At 44.0% G+C, this 16,469-nt stretch overlaps 1 protein-coding gene across 1 annotated transcript in view; it reads right to left on the reverse strand.

Annotated features, from left to right (window-relative positions):
• The window catches only part of LOC146829236 (sodium- and chloride-dependent neutral and basic amino acid transporter B(0+)-like), a 393,036-nt gene that overhangs the window by 320,415 nt on the left and 56,152 nt on the right, over positions 1-16,469 (reverse strand). The window lies entirely within an intron of this gene.

Here is a 16,469-nt window from a genome sequence, read left to right on the forward strand (position 1 = left end):
GATTCTATTTTTACAAAATTCCTATGGAGTAATAAGTGTCCAGTCTAACTCAAACACCCAAAATGTGAAGGGGTAGTGCGATTTCCTGATTTTAAGATTTATCACTCTGCTTTTTTGATTTAGTCTGATCAGTTTTATTCTCTGATTAATGATTTTCAAGAGTCTTCTACTCTACAGTGGATTACATTTGAATGATCTTAAATAAATGATTTGTCCTTTAAGGATGTTATTCATATGTCTAATTGTAGTTTAACCTCCGAGAATCCCATTTTAAAATATTCACATCATTTGCTTCATTTGTTATTCTCTGGTCATCTTGATTTTCAACAATATTTTTTTATAGCCTTCCATTTGGTACATTAAATTCATTAATTTTTATCATAGATCTTTTTACTTCAAATACTGGAAGAAGAAGGTTATTATGTTTGTTTACCAATTTGTGACAGGTAACTCTATTGTACTTTTTGAATACACACAGCTACAATATCAATTACCTTATTTCTTTTTGAAGGAATACAAGTTAATATCCTAATTTTTCCTTTTTTTTCACACGCCAATTACATCCTACCTCTTTTACACCTGTACCTGTGATACCTCTAGATATGATTCACCATGATTCTATCCCTAAAGCCACTCTTATGTACAACATTTAAATTCATCTGCTTCTCCAATATGTTGGCCATGTTGTACATACAATGGTTCTTTAATGCATATGTTTTACAATTGTTCTCATGTTAACACTTTTTGGACCTCAATTCGGTCTCATTATTTAATGATTTTTAATTGTAATGTACCACTAACCCTACAGAATATTTTCCTAAGCTCTTTATCACTTACCTTTGAAAATCTTTCTCCCAACTTCTAATGCTCGATCTCTTTATTGCACTCACTTTTAAAGTTATACTTTCTTGGTGGAAAGATGTTTATGAATCATCCGTGTTAACGTGGATGAATTTCATATGTGATGAACATAAAATACATATTGTATCTTCATTAACAATAAATCAGAAGATTAACTCTAATATACTCTGGTTACTCTCAAAACCTTCCTCTCTTTGCACTCACCAATATCTTAATTTATTTCTTCTCCTCTCTTTTCTCTCCCTCATTCTCCTCTTACTCCCTTTCTATTCCTTTGTCTTATTTTCTCTTTCTCTATTTCTTTTTTACATAAAATGATAAATTCCTAATTCCATATGTTTGTTTTTTTCCTTATGAGTACTTCCCTTTATTGTTAATTCTGATTTAATTGTTAATTATTCTATTTGTTGCTGCTTGTATTTTCAATAAACATCATTTAAGGGGAAAAAAGAATCCAGCTATCCATGCTTAAGGCTTTAAAGGCATATTCCTACCTAGGAAAATCACCTACTCTGCATAATCAGGGCACTCAGAAAGCAGGAGTGGCGCTGTTCTCTATAATTCCTTCTACTTTATTTCAAGCCCCCAAGACAAATAGTCATCATATAGCCACTTAAAATCAAGCGTCCAACTCATCCTTAACTATGACTCATTTATCAAACACCAGCCCAAGCTACTACAAACCTTCTTATAAACCTGCACAACATAACTCTCTATTAACCTCTTTGTGAGACTTATTCTTCCAGAATGAATTCCACAACGGTGTGACTGCTCTTTAGTGCTAGTACTCAAGGGCATTTATTCTCAGATATTCACATCAGACTTTCCCCAGTTGTTCCCATGTAGTAGGGTGCTTCCTGCATTAAATCTAGCCCTAGAGTCTCACATTTGGCCTAACGAAAAAATGCTACATATCAGCACACTTGAAAAATCTTAATTGGCTTGTTCTTTGAGATCTTCATCCTCATACATAAATGCCTAGAACGGTCTGCCCACTTATACATACAGACAAAGATACAACAATAGATGCAGGCCCTTCTATCCATTCAGTTCTATTGAATAAAAACTGTAATATTCCCTCTAACCAAGCACAGGCGCAGAGGAGCTAAATGCTTCTATGTCGCTGACCAAGACTTTGGACCTGCCTCCCATCGGACGGACATCCGGAATGCTCCCAGCTATTTAGAGCAACATAAAAATTCACATTCTTTGTATCCCACTACAATGACTCTAAAATCTCTAATTGTCATTCAATATGATGTATAACATGTAAAGCTAACTATTTATCCTTGAAGATGTCCCTTATATGTTCCAATCTAAATTCACTCATTTTGAGTGGTTCAAGAGGGATTAGCTGGTGTCAGTCATTGACCAGATCTCACTAGTATCAGCCACAAGTCTTACTCTTGGGCACAGAGTAAAAGCCATTCCACAAACAATAGTCTAGCACCTTCATATGGTTGTTTTCTAGTGCTAATCCAACACCGTGAGGAAGACATTCATTAGCATCATCCAGATATGCCACCCATTAGTGATCTATTGCAGCCAACAGTCTATTTAGTAGTTTATGGAAAGTGGCTGGGATACTTCTTAATCAGAAAACATAATCTTAAATAGTTAATGCTCATGTAGTGTGGAGATTGATGGTCACTTCTTCACTTCATTCGTCAGAGTAATCTACAGGCTGCCACTGGTAATGTGAAGATACTGGTAGAATTGGAACCATCCAATTTGTCAATCAGTTTAACAATATTTGGGATTAATTGAGCATCTCTCCTGTTGAAATGATCTATAGTGAAATACATTTCTTTTTATGAACCAGAACCACTTGACTGTCCTGTGGGCTCAAGGTTTCTTTCATGAACCCAGAAACATCTTTATCTCATTTGCCTTTGAGGGTGACACTCAGTTTTTTCTATACTCAGTACTGCATTGCCTTTTGTTTTTGATTCAATTCTTTCATTGACAAGAAAGAGGAATGGGATGGATTAGTCACACTTAGTTAAAATGTGTGAACTGAAGCATTAATGAGTGTGTTTGAATTGGAAAGCTGCTTAAGGGCCTCATTACGAGTTTGGCGGTACTACCGCCGGAGAATCATGTCTGCCCCTGCCAGTAGCTCACAGCGCTGGCAGTCCAAAGAACGCCGTATTACAAGTTGATCACGGTGCTAGCAGTGTGGATGCAGAGGTCTTGCGGTGTGGTGGGTAATTTTACCAAATATATCAAAGAGTTACGAAACAATTGCTTGGAACAAATTTATGTAAATGGTGTAGCTGGTAATGAAAGGATAACACTGGAGGTCATTAAACTATGAGAAGTCAGGTAGCATGATTCTTGTAGGAAACAATGCATGTCTTCGATGTGGAAGAAGCTAATGCCATAAAAAAAGAAACTCAAGTTGATACATAATATGAATAAACGAATATCTTGAGCATATTGTTAATGACAGATCATTTTTAATTAATAATTATTCTTTTTTAATTATAAATGTTTCATTCGACATCATTGATGAGAGATGGAAGGATCTAAAGTTGTAGCCAGATGCAGGCAGATACATATGGAGGTTCAAAAACTTAAATTCGGGGATATCGGAATGCCAGTAGAAGGACTTAGGAAAGTGGAATCAGTGTAAAGTTAGTGTCACACAAAACGGCAGATATATTTTAGTCATTTTTTTATTGGTGTTGAAATAGAGAATATTAGAGCAGGTTATGGAGATCATTAAAATACATTGTTCTGGAAATGTTATTAGGGGTATAACAAATAAATGTGGTTGGATGTGTGGAAGATTTGAAGATCATTGGAATGCAATTTTGTGAGGATTTAGGAACAGATGTTTCAATCATGACATTTATGTGACTAAAACATTTGTTTCAGTGTAGGGATTTGCCATTTTGAATTAAACATGATATATCTGGTACATAGAGTGTTGTGTCCATTAAACCTAGGTCCTTTGGCAGTGTGCAAATCTGTGATGTCACAGTACAAGGTGTGATACATATTAAATGTTGTATTGAGGATAATCCACAGTGCAATTTACCGACAAGGGCCTGATTATGAATTTGACGGTGTGGGAGTCCACGATCTGGGTTTGTAAACTTCCTGCACATAAATGGTCCAAATATAGAAAAGGCTTTCTCTCAATAACCATTCTAATTGAGCACTTTTTTATAATGTAGATATATCAGAATTTATTTAAAAGAATTGGACCAAACTAAAAGTTGAATATTCTGAATAAAGTTCTTATTTTGTGCCATACTTGCAGTAATTGCATTCAGAAATTTTGCTGCGCATGGAGCAAACTTTCCTAGGGGATATTGAATACATTTTCTTTTACTTCTGTTCAATCACCCATAACTCCCTCCGGACAGATCTGCATGAAGAATAAACACTAACAAAATTCCAGTAAACACTTGGAGTCTAATTATGACTAATACAGTGCTGTGGACCACCGTAGCCCCGGTGGCAGTGTGGACACCGCTGCACCGGCGGTCTGATTACAACTTGGGCAGTTGGGCTGCCCTTGTACCGCCGCATCCGCCAGGGTTCAGAGTTCCCTGGTGTGGCAGTCTTGAGGCTGCAATATGTTTGGAGTGTCTGCCGCAGTGCAGTCAAGCATATTACGAGTTTCCTCTCTGCGACGGATTTATAGCGGTTCCTTCTCTGTGAAAACTGTGGCAGAGAGGAAACAAAGGGGGGCCTTAAGGGCCCCCTGTTGCCTCAGGGTCATGGGGTACATGTAGGGGGACAGATGTTGTGCCCCCCTGTGTGATCTACCCCAGTACCTGCACGGCATGGACTGCACCAGTCCATGTCGTGTAGGTACTGCTATTGACGTTCCCATTGCTGTGCCTATTTCAGAGGCACGGCTAAAGAACCGCCTGTCAGTGACTGTAAAAGTCAGAATCTGGTGGGCAGCGCACACATGATTTTGGTGGTATGGGAGCAGGGTGGCGGCATGGCGGTCCCGCTCCCACACCGCCAAACTCGTAATCGGGCCCTAAGTGAGCACCAAATTTTGTACAGTCCTCAAGGGGCAACCTACGTTTTAAACAAACCATAAAATCACCTTCTTAATGAAAACTATGTTGTGTTTTGTTTGAAACGGGAAGATATGTTGTGACTTGCATCTTGGCGATTTTGTCCCTAAGGTTACAGTTGCTGCTACTCTGATGCTAACTTATGAAGTGCCTTTGTGGATCAGTAGACAATGTTTCTACTTTATCATTTGCCTCTCTCATTTTCATTATTGCCCCAAGAAAGTAGCTTGAAACCTTGGAATAGATCATAGCATCTACAGGGGTGAGTGGATGGCTTCAAGAATTTGATCTGGGCCCACTGAGAGGAAGCATTTAGGGAGGTCTGGCTTGCAACTTATTGCTTATGGCTTCAGCTTTAGAGAAGGAAAAGCTGGTGGTCTTCACAGAATGTCGGTGCTGCCTTGCGTAAGGCTTCATGAATGTGGAGAATATACTACACTGGTGCCTTGATGATGAACTACATTCCCCAGCAGTGTTTGAGCTTTCACGTTGTTTAGAAAAAGTAGAGGCCACCTTGAATCAGAGGATGCAACTTTACTTGTGTTTCACTGCATTCATGCTAAGCAATCCTGCCACAATTCAGCCAGGACCTTGCTACTTAAATTCCAGATTTTCTTTTTGCAATAAAGTTGCTTCCTTAAACGGTCTTTGAGTTTGCTGAAGAACAGTTTGGTAATACAGAGAAGTATTCTGAAACATAAATTGTGTTGACATTTTGACTTTTAGCATTGCTACAACCTTTAGCAATTATTGCATTTCACTTATGGGTTTGATTCTGTAATGGAAAAGGAACATTTCTAATTACTTTCTGTCCAGGCGTGCATAATACCCTGGAGAGTTGCACAAAAACGAAAAGCCACTGCAAGAATATGCACACCAGACACTAGATACTTAAGTGTCCCTGACTGCAGTCACCCTCCATAATGCTAGGTGTGATATTCATGCTTTTAAAAACTGATGCTCTTCAAAATGGCCATGATCTTCATTTTCTATTGTTCAAAGTAAGTGGAGAACCGAGGCCTTCTTAAAAGAGTATGAGTTGTAGTCCTGTTTTGATATCCATGGGCACCTGCCAATTCAGTATCACACTGTCTCCCTTGCACCTACTTAAGATGGTCTTTAATTACCCTGCAGTATTGTGCATGACCTCCATCCATTGCATATGATTTTGTGCACCTGCCACTTTTTCACCCCCTGCCATCCAGAGCTCCACAGCCCAGGAGACGGCTCCCAGGACACTCCGCCATATCCAAAGTTACGTGCTGCCCTCCCAGTTTGCCTCACCAAGCTTTCCTCTCTCTCTGTCCATTCTAACTGCTAACACGGATGTCTACTTTTAGGACTGGTGCTCCATCTTGGCCACAGATCTAAAAATCACTCACAGATCTCAGCAGCAAGAAACATAGTACGAGCATTTATATGGATTTGAAAATATACAGTTGCATGTTTTAAAATCACAAATTTAAAATTGAAACCCATGCATGCTTTTGAGTGTTGGAATGATTTAACAGAAATAGTTGTGAAAGTGCTAGGTTTTTGAGAGCTCTTTGTACTGAACATGAAGTACTATTTCCAGGGTGCGTATTTTCTCCCTTTAGCAGTCCTGCCTGAAACTGGTGCTTAGGGTATTTCTGATTGATGTGTCACAGTGCAGGTCATGCAAAACAACTATATTATATTTCAATACCCACTACTAACAAACTGCATAGTGATGTACTCAGCATGCTTTGCATTGTGCCAGTACGTTTTGCATTGCACCAAACTTTAAACACAGTTTGGTGCACAAGTAATGCACTCCCACCTACCGATAGAGCAGTTCTAAACCTATCTCTGCATGCAGCAGTGCATCTAAAATTGCACGATAAGCTTCACTCGCCACTGCAATGAGCTAGCACTATGCCAGCACTGTACCACATACTGTACACATCCATCAACAGTGGACAAGGTATTGTATAGCTGCGCTCGCGCTGCTAACGCTGTGTGATTTTTAAATTCTCCCGTTTTTGTATTTTCTTTCATTTCATTTGCTTGCCCCTGTTATTAATCTGGGATCAGGTAGGGTGCTTCCCTCCCTCTTACCGCATTTAATTGGCATAAAAACACCGCCGTTTTGGTGGGTCCGGGTCACGGGGTAGTCCTGGTTGGGCGCCATCTTTGGTTGGGTTCTCGATCTCCCGGCGGGCGCCATTGTGAGCGTTCCTGCGCTCGGACAGCCTCGCGGGACACCTATTTAAGGCGGTTTTCTCTTCGCCGGCAGCCTGGACAAGGTATTGTGTAGCTGCGCTCGCGCTGCTAACGCTGTGTGATTTTTAAATTCTCCCGTTTTTGTATTTTCTTTTATTTCATTTGCTTGCCCCTGTTATTAATCTGGGATCAGGTAGGGTGCTTCCCTCCCTCTTACCGCATTTAATTGGCATAAAAACACCGCCGTTTTGGTGGGTCCGGGTCACGGGGTAGTCCTGGTTGGGCGCCATCTTTGGTTGGGTTCTCGATCTCCCGGCGGGCGCCATTGTGAGCGTTCCTGCGCTCGGACAGCCTCGCGGGACACCTATTTAAGGCGGTTTTCTCTTCGCCGGCAGCCTGGACAAGGTATTGTATAGCTGCGCTCGCGCTGCTAACGCTGTGTGATTTTTAAATTCTCCCGTTTTTGTATTTTCTTTCATTTCATTTGCTTGCCCCTGTTATTAATCTGGGATCAGGTAGGGTGCTTCCCTCCCTCTTACCGCATTTAATTGGCATAAAAACACCGCCGTTTTGGTGGGTCCGGGTCACGGGGTAGTCCTGGTTGGGCGCCATCTTTGGTTGGGTTCTCGATCTCCCGGCGGGCGCCATTGTGAGCGTTCCTGCGCTCGGACAGCCTCGCGGGACACCTATTTAAGGCGGTTTTCTCTTCGCCGGCAGCCTGGACAAGGTATTGTGTAGCTGCGCTCGCGCTGCTAACGCTGTGTGATTTTTAAATTCTCCCGTTTTTGTATTTTCTTTTATTTCATTTGCTTGCCCCTGTTATTAATCTGGGATCAGGTAGGGTGCTTCCCTCCCTCTTACCGCATTTAATTGGCATAAAAACACCGCCGTTTTGGTGGGTCCGGGTCACGGGGTAGTCCTGGTTGGGCGCCATCTTTGGTTGGGTTCTCGATCTCCCGGCGGGCGCCATTGTGAGCGGTCCTGCGCTCGGACAGCCTCGCGGGACACCTATTTAAGGCGGTTTTCTCTTCGCCGGCAGCCTGGACAAGGTATTGTATAGCTGCGCTCGCGCTGCTAACGCTGTGTGATTTTTAAATTCTCCCGTTTTTGTATTTTCTTTCATTTCATTTGCTTGCCCCTGTTATTAATCTGGGATCAGGTAGGGTTCTTCCCTCCCTCTTACCGCATTTAATTGGCATAAAAACACTGCCGTTTTGGTGGGTCCGGGTCACGGGGTAGTCCTGGTTGGGCGCCATCTTTGGTTGGGTTCTCGATCTCCCGGCGGGCGCCATTGCGAGCGTTCCTGCGCTCAGAGAAGCTTTCCCTGATGCCGTTAGCTCTTTGGCAATTGGCTGCGCCAATTTTTCTATCTTGGGAGACCTTAATCTCCATTTTGACAATCAGGGCACGCCGGCTGTCAATAACATTTTAGCTGATCTTGAGGCCATTCAACTGTCTCAAGAGGTAGCACAACCCACCCACGTAGGAGGGCATACGCTGGATCCCTTTTTCACCAATCTCACGGAAGCCACAGTCTCTTCCATATCACCCTTGGGGTGGACGGACCATTTTCTAGTGGCTATCCGGGTCCCTCTGCCTGAGGCTCCCTCTATTTTTCCGTCTAGATCAGTCCCTAGAAGGCATTGGAACAAGCTCAGATTAGAGGACCTACACCATGTCTTGGCTGAAGATCCGCTGGGGCCTTTGGATAATGTTGAAACGGGTTATGACCAGTTTTGTCAATGGATTACCATGGCGCTTGACTCACTGATTCCCATCACGGCAAGTAAACTTAGCTCCAGAGAATTGAGCCCCTGGTATGACAGCGCCCTTCGTGCTTTGAAGGGCAACTGTAGGCGGGCCGAGAGAGAGTGGCGGAGGTCTTACGACACGGCTAAGTAAGCGTTGTATTTGGCCTCCGTTAAGGTTTATCATCGTGCCATCTGTAGAGCCCGCGCGGCGTTCTACTCGTTAGAATTCCGCAACAGTACTAACCCGTCTAAATCTATATTTAAGGCCCTTAAAGATCTTTTGGCAAAAAGAATTTCCTCCCCGGCATTGGCTTCTAACTCTCACTGTGAGGCTTTGGCATCCTTCTTTCTGGAGAAAGTGCAAGGCATATACTGGGCTTTTTCTTCTACGGGGCCACCTTTGGGGACCCTGGATATTATCCCGGGTCTCCCCACTATGGACTCTCTTCCTCTCCTTCCACCTGAGGAATTTGATAGGGTGACCCAGAAAATTAAATCTGGATCACCTTTGGATCCATTAAGACCTGCCCTCTTTAGGGATCAGTCTTTTGTAGGACGCCCCATGGTGTGTTCCCTCATTAACATCTCGCTGGCGACGGGCACGGTTCCAGCTAAATGGAAGCGGGCAGTGGTCTCTCCTATCCTGAAGAAACCCTCATTGGATCCTTCAAAACCGGAGAGCTACCGGCCCTTTTCCTTGCTTCCCTGGCCGGCAAAAGTTGTGGAGGCCCACGTCAACCAGGCTCTCTCTGACCATCTTACCCGTGCCAATATTCTGGATGTTACCCAGAATGGGTTCCGTGCTGGGCATAGTACGGAGACAGCCCTTCTCGCCATGGCCGAACACCTGCGTATGGTGCTGGATGTGGGACAGACGGCGGCGCTAGTATTATTAGACCTGAGCGCCGCCTTCGATACTGTTTCACACCGCATCCTTCTGCATCGCCTGGAGGAGATAGGCATTGGTGGGCTCGCCTTACAGTGGTTCCGTTCCTTTCTCGATGACCGCTCCTTCTGCGTTGCCATACCACCGTACCAGTCCAAATTTCATCCTCTAGGCCTGGGGGTGCCGCAGGGATCCTCGCTGAGTCCCACGTTATTCAATCTTTACGTGAGACCGCTGGCTGATGTCGTCAAGCAGTGGGGCATGACTATGGTCTCTTATGCTGACGACACTCAGCTAGCGGTTACTATCAGCGGGGATGTTGAGCAAGATGCCCCTAAGTTTCAGAGTGGACTGAGGGCGGTGGCGATCTGGATGAATGCAAACTGTCTCCAGCTCAACGCTAAGAAGACTGAGGTTATGGTTGTCGGGAAGGGGAAGGAGCTCTGGGGGGATAGTTGGTGGCCACCGGAGCTTGGGCCGGCTCCAATTCCGGTAACGGAGTTGAGAAATTTGGGAGTGTGGTTGGAGCCCACTCTTAGCTTCGTGGGGCACTCTAAGAAAACCGCGGCCTGCTGTTTTGGGGTCCTTCGAGGCTTAAGACCTGTCCTGAAGTTTTTTGATCCCCCTACCAGGCAGCTGGTGGTTCAGGCAACAGTAATATCTCGTCTAGATTATGCCAGCTCCCTCCTGGTAGGGGCAAACCAGGCAGAAATTATTCGCCTTCAACGTGTACAAAACGCCGCTGCTAGAGCCATAGTTGGCTTGCCCAGGTCCTGCTCTGTTTCCAGTACTCTTCGATCCTTGCATTGGCTACCGGTTAAATCAAGAATTCACTTCAAAGTTTTATGCTTGGCCTTTAAGATCTTGAAGGGATCAGCCCCCCGGATTCTTTCGAATCTTCTGTCCTCTTATGTACCAACCCGCTCTTTGAGATCATTGGGCCAAGCGCTTGCGGTGGTCCCGAGGTTTAAGCTCAGCCGTGTTGGGGGCCGGTCCTTCCGGGTAAAAGCAGCAGTGCTGTGGAACTCTCTTCCGATCGAGATTCGCTTGATGGAAGACCTTCTTTTGTTCCATAAAGCTATAAAAACCTTTTTATTTTAATTTTTCCCCTTACTTGCTGTGCTCTTTTTGTCTTTCTCTGTTTTTATGTTGAGTGTTGCTATGTTTACCTTGTCATGCGCCAGGACGCCCCTTAGCTGGGGCAGCTGTGCGCACTACAAATGCTCATAACATAACATAACATAACATAAAGATGGGTACACAAATTGCCTTTCTTCAAGATTCAACAAAAATGCTGGCTTTTAGTCACAAGTTTTAACTATGCAACATTTTGCAGTGTAAGCTCTTTAATTTTACCACAGGCTGTTCAAAGCCCATGACCTGGCTCCTTTTCATAACACTCTTCTTTTGGGGGAGCTGCTTGACTCTGCCAATGAATTAGAAAGATGTAGCCTAACGGCCAGAGCTGCAGACTTTGGAATTGGGGAACCAGTTTTGAGTGCTAGCATTGCTCAACCTACTGTGATTCCGGGGAAATCACTCAATGTAGCCATGCCTACAAATGTGTAACTTAATCCTGTTTTTACATAGAGTATTCTAATACACTGTGGCCAAGTGTGCACTGCATAACACTGCAAATAAAAGTAATAACATTTAAAAAATGAATTCTATTCAGTAGGTGGATCCTCGACCCAGCTTCAATATTGTTTTAGTCTAGGATGTTACTTCGTCAAGGGATTTTTCCTCTGGAAAACCTGGGGCAACATATACCATCACCCAACTATACCCAGACACTTCCATTCATGCAGATCCAGACCTATTGGCTGTACCAGTGCTTGCTTCAGCTTAGATCTCAGTAATTCTGATCATGCTGTGGGTCCAAGAAGCGAGCACAAATACTTTTTTGATTCCCTGGGTCACTTCTGTAATCTGTCATCAGATGTGTTCAAAGAATATACCTTTAAATGTCTAGATTCTTCCTCCAATGAGTTTGAAAGATTAGCATCATAGGTTCAACTCACAAAGAAATTTGAAAATTTGCTGAAGCAGTGATATACTACTAGAAAACTGTGACTGACCCAGCTAGCAAATGTAGATATGTAGCAGGTATACATTACTGAGTGCATAATTGTAAGGAATCAGTTGGATTGCCCTAAATGCATTCATTTTTTAACATTTCCAGGAGGAAAATATTTTTATTTTGGCAGAACCTGTTCACACTGTAAGAAACTGGGTTACTGGTTGAGGGGGGAGGGGGCGGAGCCCTACTCAAGCAGCAACCACAATCCTTGTCAGGGTGAAATTACAAGCCAATCAAAAATTAGCCTGTGCTGAACCATCTGGTAGCTTGGAACAGAGCGGTTAAACTTAACTTAGAGGCAATGTGTAAAGTATTTATGCAGCACTTAAACAGTAATAAAGTAAAAACATGACACAAGAAAAATCTCAGAGAAATTTAATAAATAGAGTAGAATTAAATAATTTGACACGAAAACAACAAACATCCAATTAGTAGACCCGGAAATATGCAACTTAAAAAATGTAAGTGAAATAGCACCAAAAAGCATGAATCGCCACTCGTGGCTATCTGGTTATGCAAGACAGGGTGAAAGTTACAAGTTCAGGCCAACCACGATGGAGTGTGGGGTGGATGCAGTACCCAGGTTAGTTCTGCTGAAAGAGGTACCTTCAAAGTCCAGCTCAACGAGTTCCATTTACGGTGGAAGGGCCCACAAGGAGCAGGGAGAGTGTTGCAGATGGTCATCGATATAGCTCAAAGAGCAGGCTGGGCGTCATGGACGGTTGTCGCAGTAGCGTGAAGTTCCTGTTGGTGCCACAGATGGTCCTTGCTGAGGCTTCCTTTTGGTGGTCACCGCTATCTGTCGATGCTTATGGCATGAAATGCGGACCTCACACTGCTGGGCTTTGTTTGTGGTAGCTGTAGTGTGAAGAGTCAGCTTTGCCGGCACATTGTGCTGGTAGGTGGTGTGGGCAGCAAGATCTTGGCATGAACTGGCCTGTTCATATTTGCCAAGAGCCCAAAAACTTCAGGGGTGTTCAACTGAGGCCAAATCAAGGATCCAGGGCCTGAGGGGCACCACTTGGAGGTCTGAAACTACAAGAGAGGCCAGAAGGGGTCAGGCATGTCCAGTTAAACGTTCAGGCAGCCGGTCAGCTGGACAGTTACAGGGCACCATCTGGAGCTTGTTATATCCCTGTAGCTCAGAACAGGAGGTCAGCTGTCCGACCCTCAGAATCACTTCAGCCTGGGATGAAAATTGCAGGTCCAATCTTCCTTCTCAAAAAGTAGGGCAGCAGAGCAGTAGAGTATCAGGGCAGCAAAGTGGCAGACCTTCTGGTAGGAAAGCAGCCCAGCTGTCCACAGGTCCAGGAGTGACCTGAAGAGTTGATTTCGGAAGTCCAATATTTATTCCTGGTGCCTTCTTTGAAGTAGGAGAAACTTCTAGTGCTCAGGTTTCCTAGCTCCCCTGCCTTGGCTCCAGATTAACTATGAGGTATGCAATCCTTTATGTGAAGGCAGAAAACAGCCTGTTTCGGTGTAAATAGGCTGTGCCCAGATCTGCCCTCCCATCCTGCCACTGGGGGCCCATCCAGGCACACCTAAGCTCTCTATTGTGTGTGGCTGTCAAGGAGAAATACACAAACCCCAACTGCCAACTACCCCCAGTCATGTACCTAGAGACAGTCTGCAGACACTAAATGGCTAAGGCAGGAAAATGCCAACTTTCTATAAGTGATCTTTTCAAAAGTGTAATCTAGGATTCGGTATTGCCATAAAATGATTTCTCATTGCAATTCCAAAGACACCAAACATCAACTGTTTTCCTGTCCCCATGTCATAGCAAATTTAGGAGTTTTTCACCATCAGAACATGTAAAACCTGCAGGTATTTTTCCTAATTTTAAAATTCACTGCAGCCTGCCCTAGGACTGTCCAGGGCCTTCCCTAGGACTGACTTATATGTATTAGAAAGGAAAGGTTTGGGCCAGACAAGATGATTAACTTACCAGGTTGACGTGGCAGTTTAAAACTGCATTCACAGGATTTACAGTGGCAGGCCTGAGACATGTTTAAAGGGCTACTTGAGTAGGTGGCACAATCAGTGCTGATGGCCCACTAGTAGCAGTTACTTTACAGGCCCTGGGTACATGTAGTGCACTTAGCTAGAGACTTATAAGTAAATTACATATGCCAATTGTGGATAAGGCAATGCTGTATGTTTTAGGTGAAGAGCATATGCACATTAGCACTGGTTAGCAGTGGTAAAGTACCCGGAATACTAAGGCCAGCAAAAATGAGGTCAGCAAAACAGGAGGTCAGAAGGCAAGAAAGGCAGGGAAAATCACGGCAGGGATGCCAGGTCTGAACCTCATCTATTGTCCTCATTGTTATAAATGAGTTGTCTGGTTGGCAGTAGTTTGCATACTGTCCAAGCAGGGACCCTTACTCTAGGCAGGGTAAGTAAATTACACCCTCATAACAACCTGTGCTCACCCCTTTGCTAGCTTGGCAAGAACAGTCACACTTATCAACAGAGGAAATGTATAAATTATTTGTACACACATACAGTAACACGGTGAAATCACTACAAATGTACTCCTAACCAGTTTCGAAAAATAGCAAGTATTTATCCAAGTAAAACAAGACCAAAATGACAAAAATCCGACACACCTAAATCAAAATACGAACTCTTAAAGAAAATAGGGCTTAGAAACACAATAGATCCAACTTGGGCTATAACAATGTGCTTGACAGAATTGAATCTCAAAGTTCGGGGCTGACCTCGATGGGGCGCGGGCTTGTTACGGAGTCGTACAGACCCCAGTTACAGTACCTTGGAAACGTTGACAGGACAACGATGTTGCTAGGCACCGGGGAGGTGAGGCGGCGCTGCGGCGTCGCTGCGGCCAGTGAGGCGTCTGTTCCTTACTGTTGTTGCAGGTCATTGACATGTTGGTGCTCGGAACATTGCAAGGCACAGAGAGGTGATGCAGCATTGGTGGCAAGATGTCAGTTCCGCTGGTGGTGCGGGGTCGATGAAGTGTTGAGAGTCAAGCCACGCAGCATCAATTTTGCAGTTTCAATGGCACACCACGGGGCCACAGGTGCGGTGGAGGAGTCGGGTGTCTCGGACTTCTGTGACATGGTACTTGGGACTCCCTCTGTGGCGGCTCTTTTGAGGCGCTGCGGCGGCATAGTGCCTGTATTGCAAGTTGTTGCGTTGAGTGGGGACCATGGCTCTGCAGGCACGGCAAGATGTCGAAGAGCGGTACAGTCTCCGAAGTCACACTTCGGAAGTGATGACATCCAGCACCTAAATACCACTCTCTTTGCAGTTCAAGCCTGTTTGACCAGCAACCACTTCAAACTCAACCCCAGGAAAACTGAACTCCTTCTCATCCATCCCAAAGAAAAAACCTTTCCCAGAGAATGCCGGCTTGACATCTCACAGCCCTAAACTGCAAACTGCCCATCTCCAACTCTGTTAAATCCCTGTTGATTACACTCAATTCCCAGCTAAGCATGAAAGACCTATTCAATGCCTCTGCAAAAAGTGCATTCAACATGCTGAAAAATATTTTTAAAAGGTCAAACCCTTGATCCACAGCGAAAGACCTAAAGACAGCGGTACAATCCTTAGTCTTAACCAAGCTAAAGTGTGGCAAAGCAATGGTTACGGGCGCCCCAAAATCTTACCTAGCCCCACTGAAAGCCACTCTCCATGCAGCGGTTAGACTTGTATAGGGGGAAAGGCTCTTTTGATCATATTACTCTCAACCTCAAACAACTCAAATGGCTACTAATCGAGGCACGGGCCGTACTAAAAACTGCCTGTATAACTCACAAAGCACTCTACAGTGAAAAGCTATTCTACCTCACAATTAAACTATCAAACGCCAGCCAAAAGAGACCACTGTGAAGCTCACACAGACTGCCCTTGGTTGTTCCAAAAATGAAGAGGGAGAAATCGTGCACCCGCTCCTTCTCCGGTAATGTGCCAAAAATCCGGAACTCCCTGCCCTCGACCTGTGGGAACATCAACTCTTCCCTCATTTCACGAAGAAACTAAAGCTTCTCCTCCTCCTCAACAAATACCTAAACCCACCTTAAAGCTCCTGCCTAGCCTGCGGGCTCAATCCGTGCTCCCTCAAAATAAATATGTGCACCACAACCCAGGGGAAATTTGTGCCTCCAGGTACCCCAGCCACAAGAGGCCTTATCCCCAGCTACCACCGACCTACAACGCCTGTCTTTACGTCTGTTCAGCCTGTTTTGTTGTATTTATTGATACTATGTGTCTTGCTGCTATTATTTTACTCCACTGGCAATTTTGTACAATTGCAGCCGTGCTCTTCAAAGCGATATGTATTGTGTATGCCCTATCTACCTCAAAATTATATCACAATCTTCCCACAATGTCCTTGTACACCTCGTCACCTAATGTCACCACATATCTATTTGCACCCCAAATGTATCTTATATATTTTGGCTTATGCAATTTCATACCTTGTATACCTCATCACTTTCTATCACTATGTATCTGCATTTTTTCCAAATGTATCTCACACTGTGTATCTGCATTTACTCCAAATGTATCTCAAGTATATGCTGCTAACACTGTGCAGTGCTCTGATGCCCTCGAGTCAAGTTTGCGCTATATAAAACTAAATAAAGAAAAAAAATATGTATGTACATTGATGTGCTGGTTTCTTCTTGTTGAAC

Source organism: Triturus cristatus, chromosome 5_2 (assembly GCF_964204655.1).
Source record: "Triturus cristatus chromosome 5_2, aTriCri1.1, whole genome shotgun sequence".
NCBI lineage: Eukaryota > Metazoa > Chordata > Amphibia > Caudata > Salamandridae > Triturus > Triturus cristatus.